A 16,540-nucleotide genomic window follows, 5' to 3' on the forward strand; every position below is an offset into this window, starting at 1 on the left:
GACTGGAATACATGAGAAATACTTTACAGACCAAGCTTGTGACAGTCACTAATTGTTGCAGAGGATTTTTAGCCCCCTTATGCCATGTGTGTGAAGAACAAAAAATCTGGAGGCACACACTGAATAAACATACACTTTTTGGTTTGATAGCCATATTTTCCATTACAAGCTCCATCACTTCCAAAATAAGAGTCCAAGATACAAACAACCCCATGTATCCTGGAGACGTACAGTTTCAGCATACACAGGATGCATGGTTAGTATAATGTAGTGGGTAACAATGCTGCCTCACCTGTAAGGGAGTGGGGTTCAGTCCCCATCCAGCCAAGCACTCTATACCATACCAATAAGAGTCCTTAGGTACAACCTCTAACATTATACTCATCTACCTCTGTAACATGATTGAAAATTGTAATTTACTCTGGATAAGAGCATCTGGCAAATACATAAAATGCAAATGTACATTCATGATAATAGACCATGAAGAGTTCTGAGAGAGATAGAGTAAGAGAGAGACAGAAATATGAAGGAAGCAACATTCACATTCTCCTCAGGAAAGTCTCATGTTAGGATTCCAAGTTGGACTGTTATGAAACGCTGGAAAGGCACGTCAACACACACACACAAACTGAGTAATCCCTCTCACCTCCCCTGCAGATGAAGCAGACAGTGTGTCAGACGAAGCCCACTTTTTCTGCAACACCGTGGAGACATTGCACACACATGGCACATAAGTGTCACCCAGTCGGTGACGTGCACCACACACTCACAATAAAAGGGAGAGGGAGGGAGAGAGGGAAGAAGGGAAAGACAGAGACATGGAAAGCGAGAAGGACAGAGGAAGTTTGTATATGAGAGTGGGAGATTGAAGCCAGTGGGAAAGATTAGATGTGACTAAAGGTTTTCATTCATGAATTCAGGGGAATATTCAGGTGCAAGGCGCCTCTGACGCACTGCACACAGTTATGCACCAACTCAGTCCCAGTGCCATCTGAGAGGCCAAGGTGAAATCTTTTAGAATTTAGCCTCAAAACAGACTGTATATTTTTTAAAAGTATTCTACAAAATTGTTTTGAAGATTATAAGGTTATAAGATATTTTTGAAGTTAAGCTTAACATCAAAAATTGAATGTTGCAAAGCATTTTTGGAATACTCAGAGCAAATGAGTCCAAAAAATCAATTATTTTTGTGCTGTAAGCACAACCTAGCTTGTTCTTGGTCCACAAAAGTAAGCAATTCCACAAGACAGCCACTAAAAGGTCCACAGTAAAAAAGTCACTGATGAAACGAAGAGCTTCTAGGCATGCCCACAGTAGGACATAAACAGCAGTGATGTCTTATGCTTTTTTGAGTGTACGTGCCTTTCTCCAACAACATATAGGGAAAAGCTACACCCCTCAGTCCAAATAACATCAAATGAACAATGCAAAGGGAAGGAATGGACAACATCATGGAAGCCAAGCTAGGGACAATTGTCTCTCTAGAACAAAATGTTTCAGACAAGTAATAGCCAGCAGGCTTAAAAACAGAAACAAAGCAACTCAAATTTGGTGTTCTGTTTAAAATCAAATGAAAGACATTAGGCCAAAGGTTCCCAGTCCAGTCCTGGAGTCCCAGCCATTCCAAATGTTTGCTCTTGGCTAACCCATGTGGGTTAAGAGGGCTTCAGGTGTCTAGTGCTAGATGTGCAAACACAAAGCAAATATGAGGACCTGCCTACCACAGTGGGAATGCCTGTGCAAAACTTCTTTTAACTTGCATCTCAGTCATGGTATTTGGTAGTGGGGATGAGGCTGTGTGTTTGTGTGTATGTGTTTAAGAAAAAATCCTAGTACAGTCTTTCTCAAAGAGTATTTGTAAATTACAAAGTAAGATAGAAATGGAGCACACAGGGTGAATACATACACAAGTGACTTGAGAAATGTCATTTAGCCCCACTGAGAGATGCCACCCCAAGCTTTTGTTTGTGCAATTTCCGAATCCCATTTGTGGAAAGATGAAGATGCCCCTCCACATGTGATAGAAAAAAGCTTGACCCTTTAACAAGCCCACTTCAAAAAAATCCACCAAAATATACAGTTTCCTTTATTATATGCCCTTTCTTAAGCACAAATACCCCCCACATCAACAGCAGCTCTTTTATGATATTGTTCTGGTTGACATGGGAAATATGGCACTGTGTTGGTCAGTGCAGGCCAAGCCTCTTGACAAATCAAAGTTTGAAGGAGGTGAAAATAGTGTCAGTGAATACCAGGGATGGTTTGAAACACTGCCAACAGATACCAAAAATGCCTTTGGGACATTCAGGAGAAGGTTTACAGGATCTGAGGTTTCAGCTAAACATTCACAGCCCCCATAACTCACACAACTATAAGGGTGAAATATGAGTGCACTGGTTATGAATTATTTTTGCAGCTGAGATTTGGTAAACAATGTGGATGGCAGAGTTCAAGTGCGAAGTCTAGAAACAGTAGACTTAACATGAACTCTTGCAGCCTCTTCACAGATCTCTGTATCTGCTGTCTGTTGGTGCATGTGCTCTTTGATGGTTCTGAAGAATCGTTCCCATTTTTTTTTCATTAATGTCTGAGTATTTTGTGATCATTATGCCGACAATTCAGACTGGAAATGTTCATAATATGTCAGAGGCTGTTTAGACTGAGCCAGCGCTTGTACATATATGCACAGAGAGGTGTCCATGCATACTATAGTGCATCTTTGGATCAAAGGTTGCGTGTATGTTTGTGTGTATAGGACAGAGAAAGAGAGAGAGAGAGAGAGCGAGAGAGAGAGAGAGAGAGAGAGAGAGAGAGAGAGAGAGAGTGAGCATGGGAACTGACTGATATATGTTCAGCTCTTTGACTTCTAACTGCTTCACACATCATTGTGGGCTTGCATCAGTTTGTTTTTTCACTACACACAGAACATCTTTTATTCCACTGCTGATGCACTGTAAAAACATATCCTTTAGAGGACATTTGATTACAATGTTCCACTTTGAGGGTGATGGATTTATCACAACATTCTAAGATACAGTACTGTCCATTTATACACCGTCACTTCAGGCAAACTTCAGGCGATAAATATTGATACATTTTCCTAAACAGCCACAAGAAAATATTTTATAGCATGTACTTTAATCATTACTGTATGTGCTGGTGGGGGTTACTGCTGGTCTGGTTGGAACCAAGCTGTTTTGATTAAAAAAAATACCTGTCTAATCCAACTGAATCATCGTAAGATATTTATTTATTCATTAATCCACATCCATTTCCCTGTATCTCTCCTCGGCCACGGACAGAGCAGTTACAAAAAAGCATTTCACTGCCAGTTATACTGTGTATGACTATGTATGTGACAAATAAACTTTGAACTTTGAACTTTGAATCACCTTTATTAGTATGATGCTTCTGTTTAATACTTCACTCTGAATCCAAAAAAAGTCCTATCCTAACCACAGCTCAAAATCGAACAAAGTGCAATCCAAGGCCAATGTGCCCATCACTGAGGTGACTCTTCTCGGGTGACCCTTCACATCTGCTCCGCTTTTTGTTATGCTCCTCATATACAATTGTGCAGTTCACCAGGTGAGCGCCACGCCCTGCGCAGGTGTGCCACAAAGAGGCTCGTTCAGGTATCTTCTCACAGCTCGTGCCGCTTGTGAGAGCTCTGTATTGTGACACTCGGCATCGGAGCCTGCGTTCTTTCGCCATCTCTAATAGATGTGTTGACAGCGAAAGGAGTAGAGAAATGACTTTCTACCCATCCCCCACACCGATGGCAAAATCCCGCTGTATGATACGACATGTCCAGGTGGGCCGCAGATATGAAGCGTGAGGGATGGAGGTGAGGGTCCTGGTCAGGACACAGCAGGAGGCTTTGATGATATCTCGCGCAGACGGCCTCAGGCACAGGACACTCGAATTCAGAGACTTGAGTTTGCGGTTGGCTTTTGGCTTGGGTATGGCTGGTGAATAATACTTTGTGCCTGGGCATTAGTGCTGGGTTGGCACTAATAAAAAAATGTCAGCCAAATTGAATGAGAGGAGGTGACGATTGGAATGGCAAGTTCTGTATTACTTACAAAGCAAAAGATGGAATAAAAAGACATGGAAATGTTTTCACATGTTTTGGTGGGTTTTACACACTGATCTTAAAATGCTGTAAGGGCTTGTAAAACCTCCAGAAAATGAACTCAGCGGGTTTATCATCATTGCCTAGTAACAAGAGGACTTGGAAAAAAGGACAAGAAGGAAGCAAAGCAAAAAAAACAAAAAACAGAATCTCTTATGACGTTCACCGCTTATTCTCACTGTCTTTTCAATATCTTAGATTGCATTTGCAGAGGAAGTCAGTGAATTTGCTTGATAGGACCCACTGCCTCAGGGCTTTGCCTGAAGTTTACCCTAAAAAGGACTCTTTCAAGCCTCACGAAGTGATGGGGGGCTCTGCTCACTTTACAGAGACCTGCCTGTACTTTTATGAAAACATTGTGGTCTAAGACCATCTAACCCCTGTCCAAATTCAAAGACCTCACCACTATCACAGAAACCTTATCCATCATGCTCTAAGACCAACTAACCCCTGTCTGAATTCAAAGACCTTACCATTTTCACTGAAAGTATGAATCTGGTGGTGAAGGGGTAACCATTTTTCAAAAGCTGTTTCAGACTGTCGCTCATACAGTGGCAGAATAAGACTAGAAGGCATCATGGCAACACAAACGATACAAACATCACATGACTTGTGTAAGGTGATAGGCCACTGACTAAGCTCAAAGCATGAAGGCTGTTGCTTTACTGAGATAAATAAAACACATGGAGACTTCATGGAAATACTCACATAAGCACAAACTTCAGAGGCTCAAACAAATTGAGTCGCAGCATGTAAACACATAGAGGGAGCCTTGTGGTGTCTTATTTGCTAGTGCTTGTCATTTTGGGCTGCTCACAGTGGAGGCTTGACTACAAGCCTTCAGCACTGCAGGATGGTGAGCACCATGGACCACTGTGCATGGGTGTGCTGCTGACAGGGAATCCAACACATGCTCTTGGCCTCAGTTACGCTGCAAGCAAAAGCTTTTGTTTAGGTGCAGGTCTCTTCTGTATAAGGATCAGCTTTCACTCGATGTTGAGGCCTCTTATTAAGGGTGAAAGAAGCCAGTGTTACTGTGAATTCCTCAGTGAAACATTAGAGGGTGAACAAAAGCTTTGTGAATCCAAATCTCATTTGCCACAAATCTAAAAGTTATGAAGCAGTTTTGCAAATGTCAAATCCTCACAAGAAGTTTTAATAGTAGGGTGTAATCTAATTGATGTATGCATGTATCAGTCAGTAAATGCAGAATGAATTCTTGCTTGCTCTTGAAACAGCCACATAAATACTAAACCATGAGTGTCTGACTGATTTTCTTGCTGTAGGTGAAATAATGTGTTAACAGAGTTAATGTCCATCATTTGCATACAATTCTCAATTGACATTCGAGCATATTTGCATTGCAGGTTCAGACTCACAAGCACTGGTAGAAATAAATTGTGTTAAACAGAGCGATGTATGTCTTTGATGAATATATGCACAATATAACACACAAATGTACACACACATTCAAACACAAAGACTTTACTTGAGAACTTTACTCCAAGCACACATTTTATATCTTGATGATTGGTCAAAGCCTGAGCAGTGCGTTGCACTTCAGCCGTTCAGAGGTAGCACTCCAAAGTCAACTTACTGCAAGGAGGACACATGAGGTGACACACTAGCTGCATTCCATTCCACAGGGTAAAGGGAACTGCAGTTGCTTAAATCCTTTCACTGGCAATGCCCTGCAATGTCATCACACAGAACACTTTATATCAGAAGTCTCAGCACAAGATCTTGATGAGACATGCAATGATTGATGAGTAAACTTTCATGTCAACTTCCTGCATAGTGATAGAGAAGGTCTTTGGGAAACAAATATTTTCACTCCCCATGGTCTGGAATTTCCCTTGAAATACCCAAATTCCTTGCAGGGAACAACAAAGGGGATTGGAAAGAACCTGCTGTCTTCCTTGAAGTGAAGGCATGCATTTGTGAATCATAAAATTATGGTACAAACATTTCAATAGTGAGAACTCTTCTTTGTTACCTCATCAGGTAGCAGAAGGCAATAATAGACCCCAAGGTAGATGGCCATGAACCCAAAACTATTCTCAGGATACTTACCCCATATAGTTACCAAAGTTTTCTAATTAAACCATAAAATTATCCTAATCAAAATCTGACATCTGCAAATGTTGCTCCATGTTTATTCATGATCCATGTACTGCTTGTTTTCCTGAATTTATCGTGAGGTAATAGCAAAATGGTTTATAGAAGACAATTTATTCCCGTTAGTTAGTGTACCTATTTCAGTCCATTTACATCGTGAGAACAAGCACAGTGCACAAGACCACCGCTTTGTATTTTCAACAAACATTTCAGCAGGGTACTATCACAGCACAAGGCTGGCATTCAACTAACCCAGCTGGAACAGAGCTGGAACTGCTGCAAGCCGGCATGCTTCCAGGTGATGCATTTATTACTAAAAGCTTGTCACACTTCTCTAATGAATGCCCTTTCTCACTCCTTCATTCATCAAACAAAGGATAAAAGGATATGAAGAAATTTCCAGAAATAAAATAAAATCATAATAAAAGTGAATAGCCTCTTGACCATAATGCACTACAACCACCTCTAGTCATTCGGACTGGGTGCGCTCTTGGCCTTAGAATGACCTCCTGTAAAATGTCCTGTAAAAGCAGACAAGCGCCCAGATAATGACTGGAGTATTTATGAGTTCTGATGGCTAATAGCTCTTCCAGAAAACAGATACCACACCTTACTGACAGATTAATTGTCCTGTTTCTACTCAAGCTTATTTATGAAGAATGGGTAGGAAGTAAACAAGACCACACAATGTAGACCTCCTGTTCCACCCAGGGAAAAGGAAAGATCTTTCTATGAACAATAATTATAGATTTATATTGACCTTGTGCTGTGTTGGAGGGTAAAAAGAACTTAATGAACGTGAGAAGGAAAAGAGTCACACACATTTCTTCTTACCTGCTTTACAGAAGAGAAAAAAACAGATCAAGAAATTTGATATTTTTTTAATTGGAGAACTAATAATAAAATCACATTTTTGTTTCATATACAAAATGGATGGCATTTCCATTGCTAGCTTAATGCTAGCAAATGTTTCTGTTTTAATAGTGGTCAGTGAAGTGAAGAAGCGCTACATTTAGATTCCATTTTCTGCAGATTTATTGGATAATAAAAACAATTATAATTAACAATTATAATGTCAACCCATGCACTTCTATGTGTTTTACTGACTGTGTATTCCAATTAACATGCTTAATATCAATAGTAAGACAAGTACTTTTATTGTGAAATCATAGAATCCTGACAAATTCTAATAGCATAATTGATGTATGGCACTATTCCCTGATTACAACTTTAATGAAAGCTATTGAAGCTCCAGTTGTATTCCACAATGGCGTACCATCTAATATCCACATAGACACATCACTGGAATCAAATTGCTACTGGCAGGAACCTAAGGATATTTATAGTTAACTCGCCAAACAGTGCTTGTGAGAGCACAGTCCTGCTGTGAAATGCATGGTCTGAGGCTGCTGAAAAGGTGACAAAGGGCCAGAGGCAGGAACCAACAGCTGGAAAAGTTGATCTCATATGTCCATTACTTGGAGTCTGTATGACATCTAAGGAAAAGAGAAGATCAGGATTAGGTTGCACAGGGTTGTAGAGTTGCTATACACTTTTGGTGGCACATTTAGTTATTGTGTACCAGCTATGGCCCTGTGCGCTATAGTTGATGATTTAAGCCAAAATATTTTAACCAAGAGATGGATATTGTTGTAGTTCTGTTATACTCACCTTCCTGTGACCTCCTTCATTTCTGCAGAAATCAAGGCCTGGCAATTGTAAATAAAAGCTGCCCTTTATTGGTAATGGTAAGAGGTAAATGGGCAAATTTCTACTAAATGAATGCTTTAATGAGCTGAACTCAAAGCACTCAGCAATGATTTCATGAATACTCTTAGTTGGTAAAGAAACATAAAAATGCTTATGTCATGCTGCGACACTATTGACAGACACTATCAATAACAAACTTTTTGCATACTGTTTTAAGGGTTAAAGCTCATCCTCACTGACCTAACATCATAGCGTTTGCTGCTGTTCTCCAGTTATACTAACTGCTCCCAACATCAAATTGGCCATGAAGAGGGAACAGCTCTTTCTTCTTACCTCACTCCACACATATTTCCTAACCAGGAGTTTGTCCTGACTACTGCAGGAATCTTTAGCCATAAACTATGAGGTGTAACTCTAAAACTCTCTCTGAATGTACTGTAATGGTATTTCTCCTTCCCCTTTTGTGTGCACACATTTAATGCCAACTCAAACAAGTAGAACCTAGGTTCGCCTATATGTTTAATGATTTAATGATTTAATGGCAATTGCGCGGAAACAGTCTCTGAAGTAACATGCCATGAGCCATGAGTTCAGTTGACTTAAAGGAACTGCTCTGAGGAGGTGTAATTAGTGTTGTTGGTTTGTTTACAGACTTGTGGGCTGACGAGGACCGTTGCTATGCAGTCACACACTAGCTCTGCGCAAATGGTCACGGAGGGAGCGCGAGCAAAGGGAGGCGACGAAGCTTTCACGAACAGCCGTTCCTCGTCAAACTCCAAGGGGTCAAGCAGTGCAAGCCTTCAGGGTTTTAAAAATCCAGTGTAACTTAGTCTATGCTACGTCAAACAAAAACAACCAGAACTTATACACTGAGAAAGGAGAGCATGAGAGAGTGTGTGTTCAAATGCAGTGTAGGCCTGTCACAGTGGCTGCAGTCAGTATCATTACTGACACCTGGTGTTGCCACAGTAAATGCTGTATTCACTACATTTTATATTGACCTGACACTTTTATCCCAAAGTGGTGAGAGTCACAGGACTTGAACTAGCAACCTTCCATTTACCAGTCAAGCATCTTAAACACTAGGCTACCACAACTCAAGCAATTGAGGGCTTAGGGCCTTTCTCAGGGTCCCAGCAGTGACAACTTGGCAGTGGTGAGGCTTGAACTGGCAACCTTCTGATTACTAATTGTGTACTTTAACCACTGAACTACCATTGCTACATGCTACCCATGATCATGATGATGATCAGATTATCAGGGCTCCTCAGCTGGAACATCTATATTGTCAGCAGGTTCCTGCTTTGATGCCAGGGTGAGGAGCTGAATGTGTCAGAGTGTGTCAGAGCAGAGAAAACACTAAACTGCGCAGTGGTATATTCTTCAGGCCTGGGGCCGCCTGAATATAGAGTTATAATAGAACTGGGTTATTCTTGGCACCATGAGCTGGTTTTTGAAAATAAATTCAGCAGGATCAAAGTAATCAGATCAGATCAAATCAGAAAACTGTGCTTTCTCAAACCAGATCTCAACATTTGTGATCCCAGTTATTTGGAACCCAGGCCTGTTACTTCAGAGAGGTAGCAGGATAATTGGGCTTCAATCTGTGATCGTGTTGATGCCACTGGTACAAGCCATTTAAAGACTACAGAGCAGGTTAATCTTAGTTGGAAGAGTTTAAAGCAAAAGTCACATAAGGACAACTATGAATCCAAATATCCTGCAACTGAGAACAAGCCCCACAGATTTAAGTTTAAATAATTTGTTTCATTCCAGCCTGTTGTAGTAAATGTATCCATTAAGGTGGAGTAACGTACACTGATTGGTAAATATGACTTCACAGTAGTGTACTTCATTCATGGCTTTTATGTAATTTCTGCAAGAAATTTGCTGCTCATGTACCACAAGTCTGCCTTGCTATGTAAAATCAACATAATCCTCTTTTCAATTAAATTGATCTAGATTTTAGCTCTGCGTTTTGAAAAACCCAAATGTGGCTTTTAATCCTCATTCAAGGATGGATTGGATTACAAAATCCAAATCCAAATAATCAGACATGTTAAGATGTGTTTTGAAAAATGTGATTTTCTGATTTGATCTGATATTTTGAAAAACTGGCCCCAGATTATAGCGTTGGTCACAGCAACCTGAGTCAATTGACTGACAACATCATGAATATAGAACTTACATATTCTTTGTGAGGGGACTTTGATCTTAGTAGATAAGATGTGTACATTCTTTCCTACACAAGTCCTCAATGCAACCAGTATACACTATATAATCATAAAAGCTAGCTCCTAGCATCATGTCTAATACGATGCCAACAAGGGAATGCCTCTTCATTATAACTAACCATTACACAGCAGTTTAATTAAACCATGCCTAAAATAGCAGAAAAAGAGCATTTAAAAGTCTCAGTAAAAGATAACTATGTCAATTATCCTCTAAGTTTAATGTATCCACCCAACTTCAAAACGTTTTGGTGAGGCTCATTGCATCAAAGGGAAGATGTCAGAATATATACAGTCATGGAAATTCTACAGTCAGCGATGACTCAGTTGTTTGGGAAGGACCGTTTAACAGTACTGATGGAATGGGTCACTCTATAGATAATGAGGTTCAGCTGATTACTGTGGAAATGGCAAATGTTAAGTGTATCCATGGTTGGGTAGTAACTGAATATATGTAACAATGTTATGTAATCAGGATACCAGAAATATAACAGTATACCGTTACAGAAAAAGGTAGTAATTAGCTTACTCGTATATTTTAAAAATATGATTACTGCAGGATTGCATTACAGTTTAACAAAGGTCACTTGTTCCTTTTTTTCTTCTTCTATTCCACCTTTTAAATGGTTGTAATTGAGTGAATGGTTCTCATGACTGTTGTCTCTTTGCAATAACATCTGCATCAAACGTAAACCATACTTTTAATGAAAGGTTTCAAATGTGTACCATGTGTTGTGTTACCATGACTGCGTATTGGGTGTTTTTATTTAATTGCCTTGCAACTTGTGAATGGATTAAGGTGGGCATTTGTGAGATTTCGGGTGCATATTACATAAACGCACACAATTTTTTGACTGATAATAGCTTTACAGGGTTTTTCAATAGTGAATAGTATCAGTTTCGTATTATTATTGTTGTTGTTTTTAGTTAGTTAGTTAGTTAGTATATATAGCACCTTTCTCAAACTAAAGGGTGCTTTACAGACAGATATCAGCTTTTACACAATCACACACTTGATGAGAAGTGGCAGCCACAGCATACTCTCAATCAGAAACCACAGCCTGCACCGGATATAGGGAAAGAGGAAGAGGTTAAGACCAAGACAGAGCACTAACCATCACTGGAGAGGACAAGCATGTACACCTTCACACACACAGATACGCACACACACACACACACACACACACACACACACACACACACACACACACGTGTTGCATTCACACAGAGCAATTTAAAGTATACGATCAACCTAACCTCCATGTTTGATTTTATACATGTTAAGTAAAAGTTATTTTGATTAAATAGGTTTTCTTTTGTGTTTAGTTTAGTTAATTGCCGATTACTCAAGTTCAGAAGCCGAATTTTTATATTATGTCTCACAGTCGTTATCAGGTTTCGGTTTTTCAAGAGAAAAGGCAGGATCAAAGTAACTGGATCAAATCAGAAAATCTCAACATCTTTCTAAACCAGATTTTTTGTATTTGCATTTTATAACCCAATACCAACTTGAATCTGGATTAAAAGACACAATTGGGATTTTTCAAAACCCAGAACTACAACCTAGATCAATTTGATATATATATATATATATATATATATATATTTATTTATTTTTTTTAAAGAGGATTATGTTGATACCACAAACAAAGATTGATTTGGGGTGGATGAACAGCATATTTCTTGCAGAAATTACATAAAAACCAACTTAGAGTAATAAACACTGTAAAACATGATTGATGTGTGTTGCTGTGAAGTTATAATTATTAAAACTGTGTAAACCTTTGATAGAAAATAAAACTGCAGTCATCATTTCTGTCCTAAAAACCAATGTACTCAGTATGTAGTTGCAGAAATAGAATATAAACAATATTCTCTTGAAGCTGCTTAATGAATTATGTCTGCTTAACCATAGAATAACCATAGTTTATCATTTTTGGTATTACATTTATTACACAATGTTGAAAGGGTGTATTTTGGATAGCTCAAGAGTTCAGTTTCTACCAAACAAGACTTCATTTTCTACTAAACAAGTAGGTTCAATTTTAGGTTTTTTGTCTGAAAATAAGGAACGCTTTACAACATAATACTATTATGATTTTCTATTAAAAGTATACACTAGCTAAACTGCGATTATATAGAAGAAACAAAAATGTCTTCAAAAACTCATCAGACAGAACCATGTTGAACCATTTTGTGTTTCAGTATGCAAATCAAAGATCTTGCTTCTTTTTTTGAAGTGACTGCATTTTTCTGACTTGCTGTAGTATATGTATTCATATGGAGTGGAGTAATGACAATATGCACTTTCTATCAGTGCATTTGTTTCCGGTTGTGTGAAAATGGCCCCTTTTCCTTTATTAGAGCTGATTAGATTATATTCCTTTATTGTCACTGCTACTCAAAAAAATTAAGTAGCAATCCTGTTAGGGCACTCACACATAGCAAACATCTAATTAAAAACAGTAGAAATAACATATACACATAAAAACACACATAAATTAATGAAAATAAGACAAGGTGCATGGAAATATAAAATGTATAAAAATATAAAGCTGAGGTATTGTACATTGAAAATATAGTGTTCAGTTCTCATATTTCAATGGGATAGATGCTGTTTTTAAGTCTGTCTATGATGTAATAAACCTAAAATGTCTGCCAAAGGGCAGCATCTGAAACAGATGATGTTCAGAGTGGAAGATGTGGAAGATGCGTCTTCCAGTAAGTTGGCTGCTCTGTTGAGGCAGGGAAAGCTGAATAGGTCCTCCACAGAGGAAAGCAGCCTGATTATCTTCTGGACGGTGTTAATGACCCTCTGCAGGGCACTCCTGTCTGCTACTGAGCAGCTGGCGTACTACACAGAGACTCAAGTGTGTCAGTGTACTCTCAGTGGAGCAGCAGTCGAAAGACACCAGCAGCTTCTTCTGCAGGTTGTTTTTCCTAAGTATCCTCAGGAAGTAGAGTCATTGCTGGGCCTTTTTGACTGCTGCTGTGGTGCTGTGGCATTGGAGGTCCAGGAGAGGTCTTTAGTGGTGTGAAGGCCCAGGAACCTGAAAACAGGAATCTTTTCCACACAGTCCCTGTTGAGGAGTAGTGGATCTGGTCTCTCCAGAAATCTATTATTTCTTTAGTTTTTGAGGAGTTTGGCACTAAATTGTTCTCGGAACAACAAGCTGCCAGTATTTGGACTTCATTACTGAATGTTGTCTCATCTCCTCCTAAGATGAATCTAACCAGTGTTAGATTCTGCTGTTGGTGGGATGGATGAGAGCAGTCATGAGTGTACAGGAGTGTAAAAAAAGGGGCTCAACACAGCTCTGGTCCACCGGTGCTGAGAGGTGGGTGCCTAGTCTAACAGTCTGAGGACGGGTAGTCAGAAAGTCTTTGATCTAGTAGCAGGTGGGTTGTGAAAGTCCTAGGTCCTTGAGTTTAGTGACCAGTCTATCTGGGATGATGTTGAAGGCAGAGAGGAAGTCTATAAAAGCATCCTCACATAGCTCCAATGGTGTTTAAGGTGGGTCTGTGCTGTGAAGAGCAGTAGCAATGGCATCTTCTGTAGACCTTTTTGCTTTGTAGGCAAACTGGCATGGGTTTCAGGTGGATGGGAGGCTGGCTTTGATGTGCTGCAGGACCATCTTCTTGGAACGCTTCATAATGATCAGTGCGAGTGCCACTGGAGGGTTGTCATTGAGACAACAGTTAAAAAACTGTGAAGTTCTTCTGCCAGCAAGGCATCTGCATTAACAGTCATGTGGTGGCCTGTAAGTTCAGCACTGCTACAGCCATACTGAAGAGAGACAACAAGGAGGATTAATCGGCCTACAAGAGAAGACTGAGGACCACTTCACTAACAACAACTCATGAAGAGTATGGCAAGGCATCCACCATCATAAGACCAACACTTACATATCTGCCTGATTCATTTTGTCTCTGTAATAATATTCATTTCTTGCTAAATTTGTAGAAGAAATGCTTAACACATTTCTTTTTTTCATAATTATCCTGCAAAATAGCATTCATATGTGTAATGTGGAAGAAGTAATTGGATACTACAAATATGCTAGGATTTGACAAGGATTCCAAGGATTCAGGTTTCTCTACAATGACCTCCATTGTGCACCAACTGCAATATCAAAGAAGAAAATAAAAGTCAAGCTTTCAAGGTGTGTCCTAACATAACAGAACATTACCTAGATGATGCATTTCATGCATGATTTAGATTTAGCTGGGAAGATATAGGCGGTGTTCAAAATACTACTTGTGTATTGATTGGGGCCCAAATTAGGGTGCTGTATTCTGTACACAGACAAAATATATTTTTCCAGTATGCAAAAGATACCCTTTTTGCTTTTCTTGCATATTGGATACTATGCTGCAAACTACTACTGGGACCAGTACAAGTGTACATTATAATGAGTGCAGTATGTAGTATGTAGTAGACTATTCAGCAATTTACTCTGACCAAAACATGTTACTCTGAGAAGCCGTGCCTTGACTTGAGATGAACAGGTATCAATTGGTTATATTCTTGTGGCACATACTATCAAGTTATTGGTGCATGTGTCACAAAATCTTTAATCAACCAGTTTAGTTTTTTTCCCTGAAAATCCAGAGCACCTCAACAATGCCAAACTCTTCTGGTGTGATAGACTGCAGCCATGTTCACAGTCGGGCCCCTCATGAGGGAGAGTAAGAATTTAACAACAGAAAAGCATGACATAGAACAAATGTACAACTTGTGGGAGAGACTAATCATTACACACTGTGTTGTGCAATGACATGGTAGATCATGATACCCAAATAGTCAGGGAGAGCGATATGACTGGCACTGCTGCAGCACTGGCATTCAACAAAACTCATGCAAGAACAAGAGGAACAAGTGAGCATTTGAATGGGGTGCTGAAGAGATGTTTTGCATGTGAACCCAATGTAAGCAGGCAAAATTGTCTATGCTTGCATTGTGTTTCATAACATAGCACGAAGACACAAAGTCCTTCTCCACGATGTTGAACAATGGGCCTGTCCTCGGTCCCAAAAAGACAACCTTGACCTTCCCCCACCATTGCTGCAGCATGACAGTGCTGTTAGACACTCTACCGTACAGTGAATCTTATTTTTCTCATGGTTAGTTGTTTGTTTTTTCAGTAAAATCGAACATGCAAATCACACTGGTATTGAGTGAATATGTTAATAGGTTTGCAAATGGAAAATAAATAAAACATTTGTTTTGAAATGGCTCATTATAGGTTTCGTTAATTCAAAAGAAACTAATATATCTGTCCAGCGATTTCTAATTTCTAATACAAAGATTTCCCCATACTGATCTGGAGATTTCCAAATACTGATCTGGATCAGCATTATCCAATCAGCATTATGTTTTGTGGGACAAAGTGGGACAAAATAATTGAACTCAATTTGAGTCTAGATAGGTAAAATTGGGAATAATGATCCAGGCAAATTTAATCCAAGTTAGAAGTTTTGAAAAATCAGCCCCACCTGATAAGATTCTGCTTAAACTGTATCCAGTTGTGGTGGGAGTGAAGAACCTGGGTTATGATCTGCTTTTTCAAGATATGCTCCATTCTCAACCGAATGCAATTTATACCAAGAATACTGACTTTGGAAAACCTTTGAAATAGACGAATCTGTGATTTCTTATCTCTGATGAGTCAGTAATCAGTATTTTACAACAAAGTGGCACAGGTTTGGTATGCAGAAGGGTCTCACCAGTAGTAAAATATTATTTATTCTACCTATTTTGGATGTTTACACTGGTACAGTAAACAGTACAGTAAATGTGTGTATAGGCCCTATGAAGAGGAGAAGGAGAGGTTGCAATATAATTGGTCAGTGTAACATAGAAGTGCCTGGCCAGCATGGTGGCAAGTGATCCTATATGTTGCCATCAACAGCTGTGGGGTTTTCCATTGCTACACTACATTAGGGCCATAAAACATGGAACATCTAACATTTCTGGATGGTCTACAGGATGTTTTGTTTGGACTTGAGCAGGGGGATCCTGAGCAGGCACAGTATCTTGTATGTTGTCATTTGGGACAATGTGTACTTTCATTGTGGTCTAAGAGTACATGAATGGTTTATTGATAACCACTGTTTCATAAATGTTTGCCTTCCCCCATACTCTCCCTTCCTAAACCTGATCAAAGAATCTTTTGCAGTGTGGTGGAAGGTTTATGACTGAAACCCCTACACCTGGGGAAATCTACTCCAGTCAATGGATGCAGCATGTGATGACATAAGAGTGGATTCTCTTCACACCAAAGTATTCTTTCCGCATTGCCTAGCAAGGGAGAATATTGCCTTTGATGTAGATGAATTCCAACAG

Source organism: Electrophorus electricus, chromosome 8 (genome assembly GCF_041902795.1).
Source record: "Electrophorus electricus isolate QZ-2024a chromosome 8, ASM4190279v1, whole genome shotgun sequence".
In the NCBI taxonomy this organism is placed as follows: domain Eukaryota; kingdom Metazoa; phylum Chordata; class Actinopteri; order Gymnotiformes; family Gymnotidae; genus Electrophorus; species Electrophorus electricus.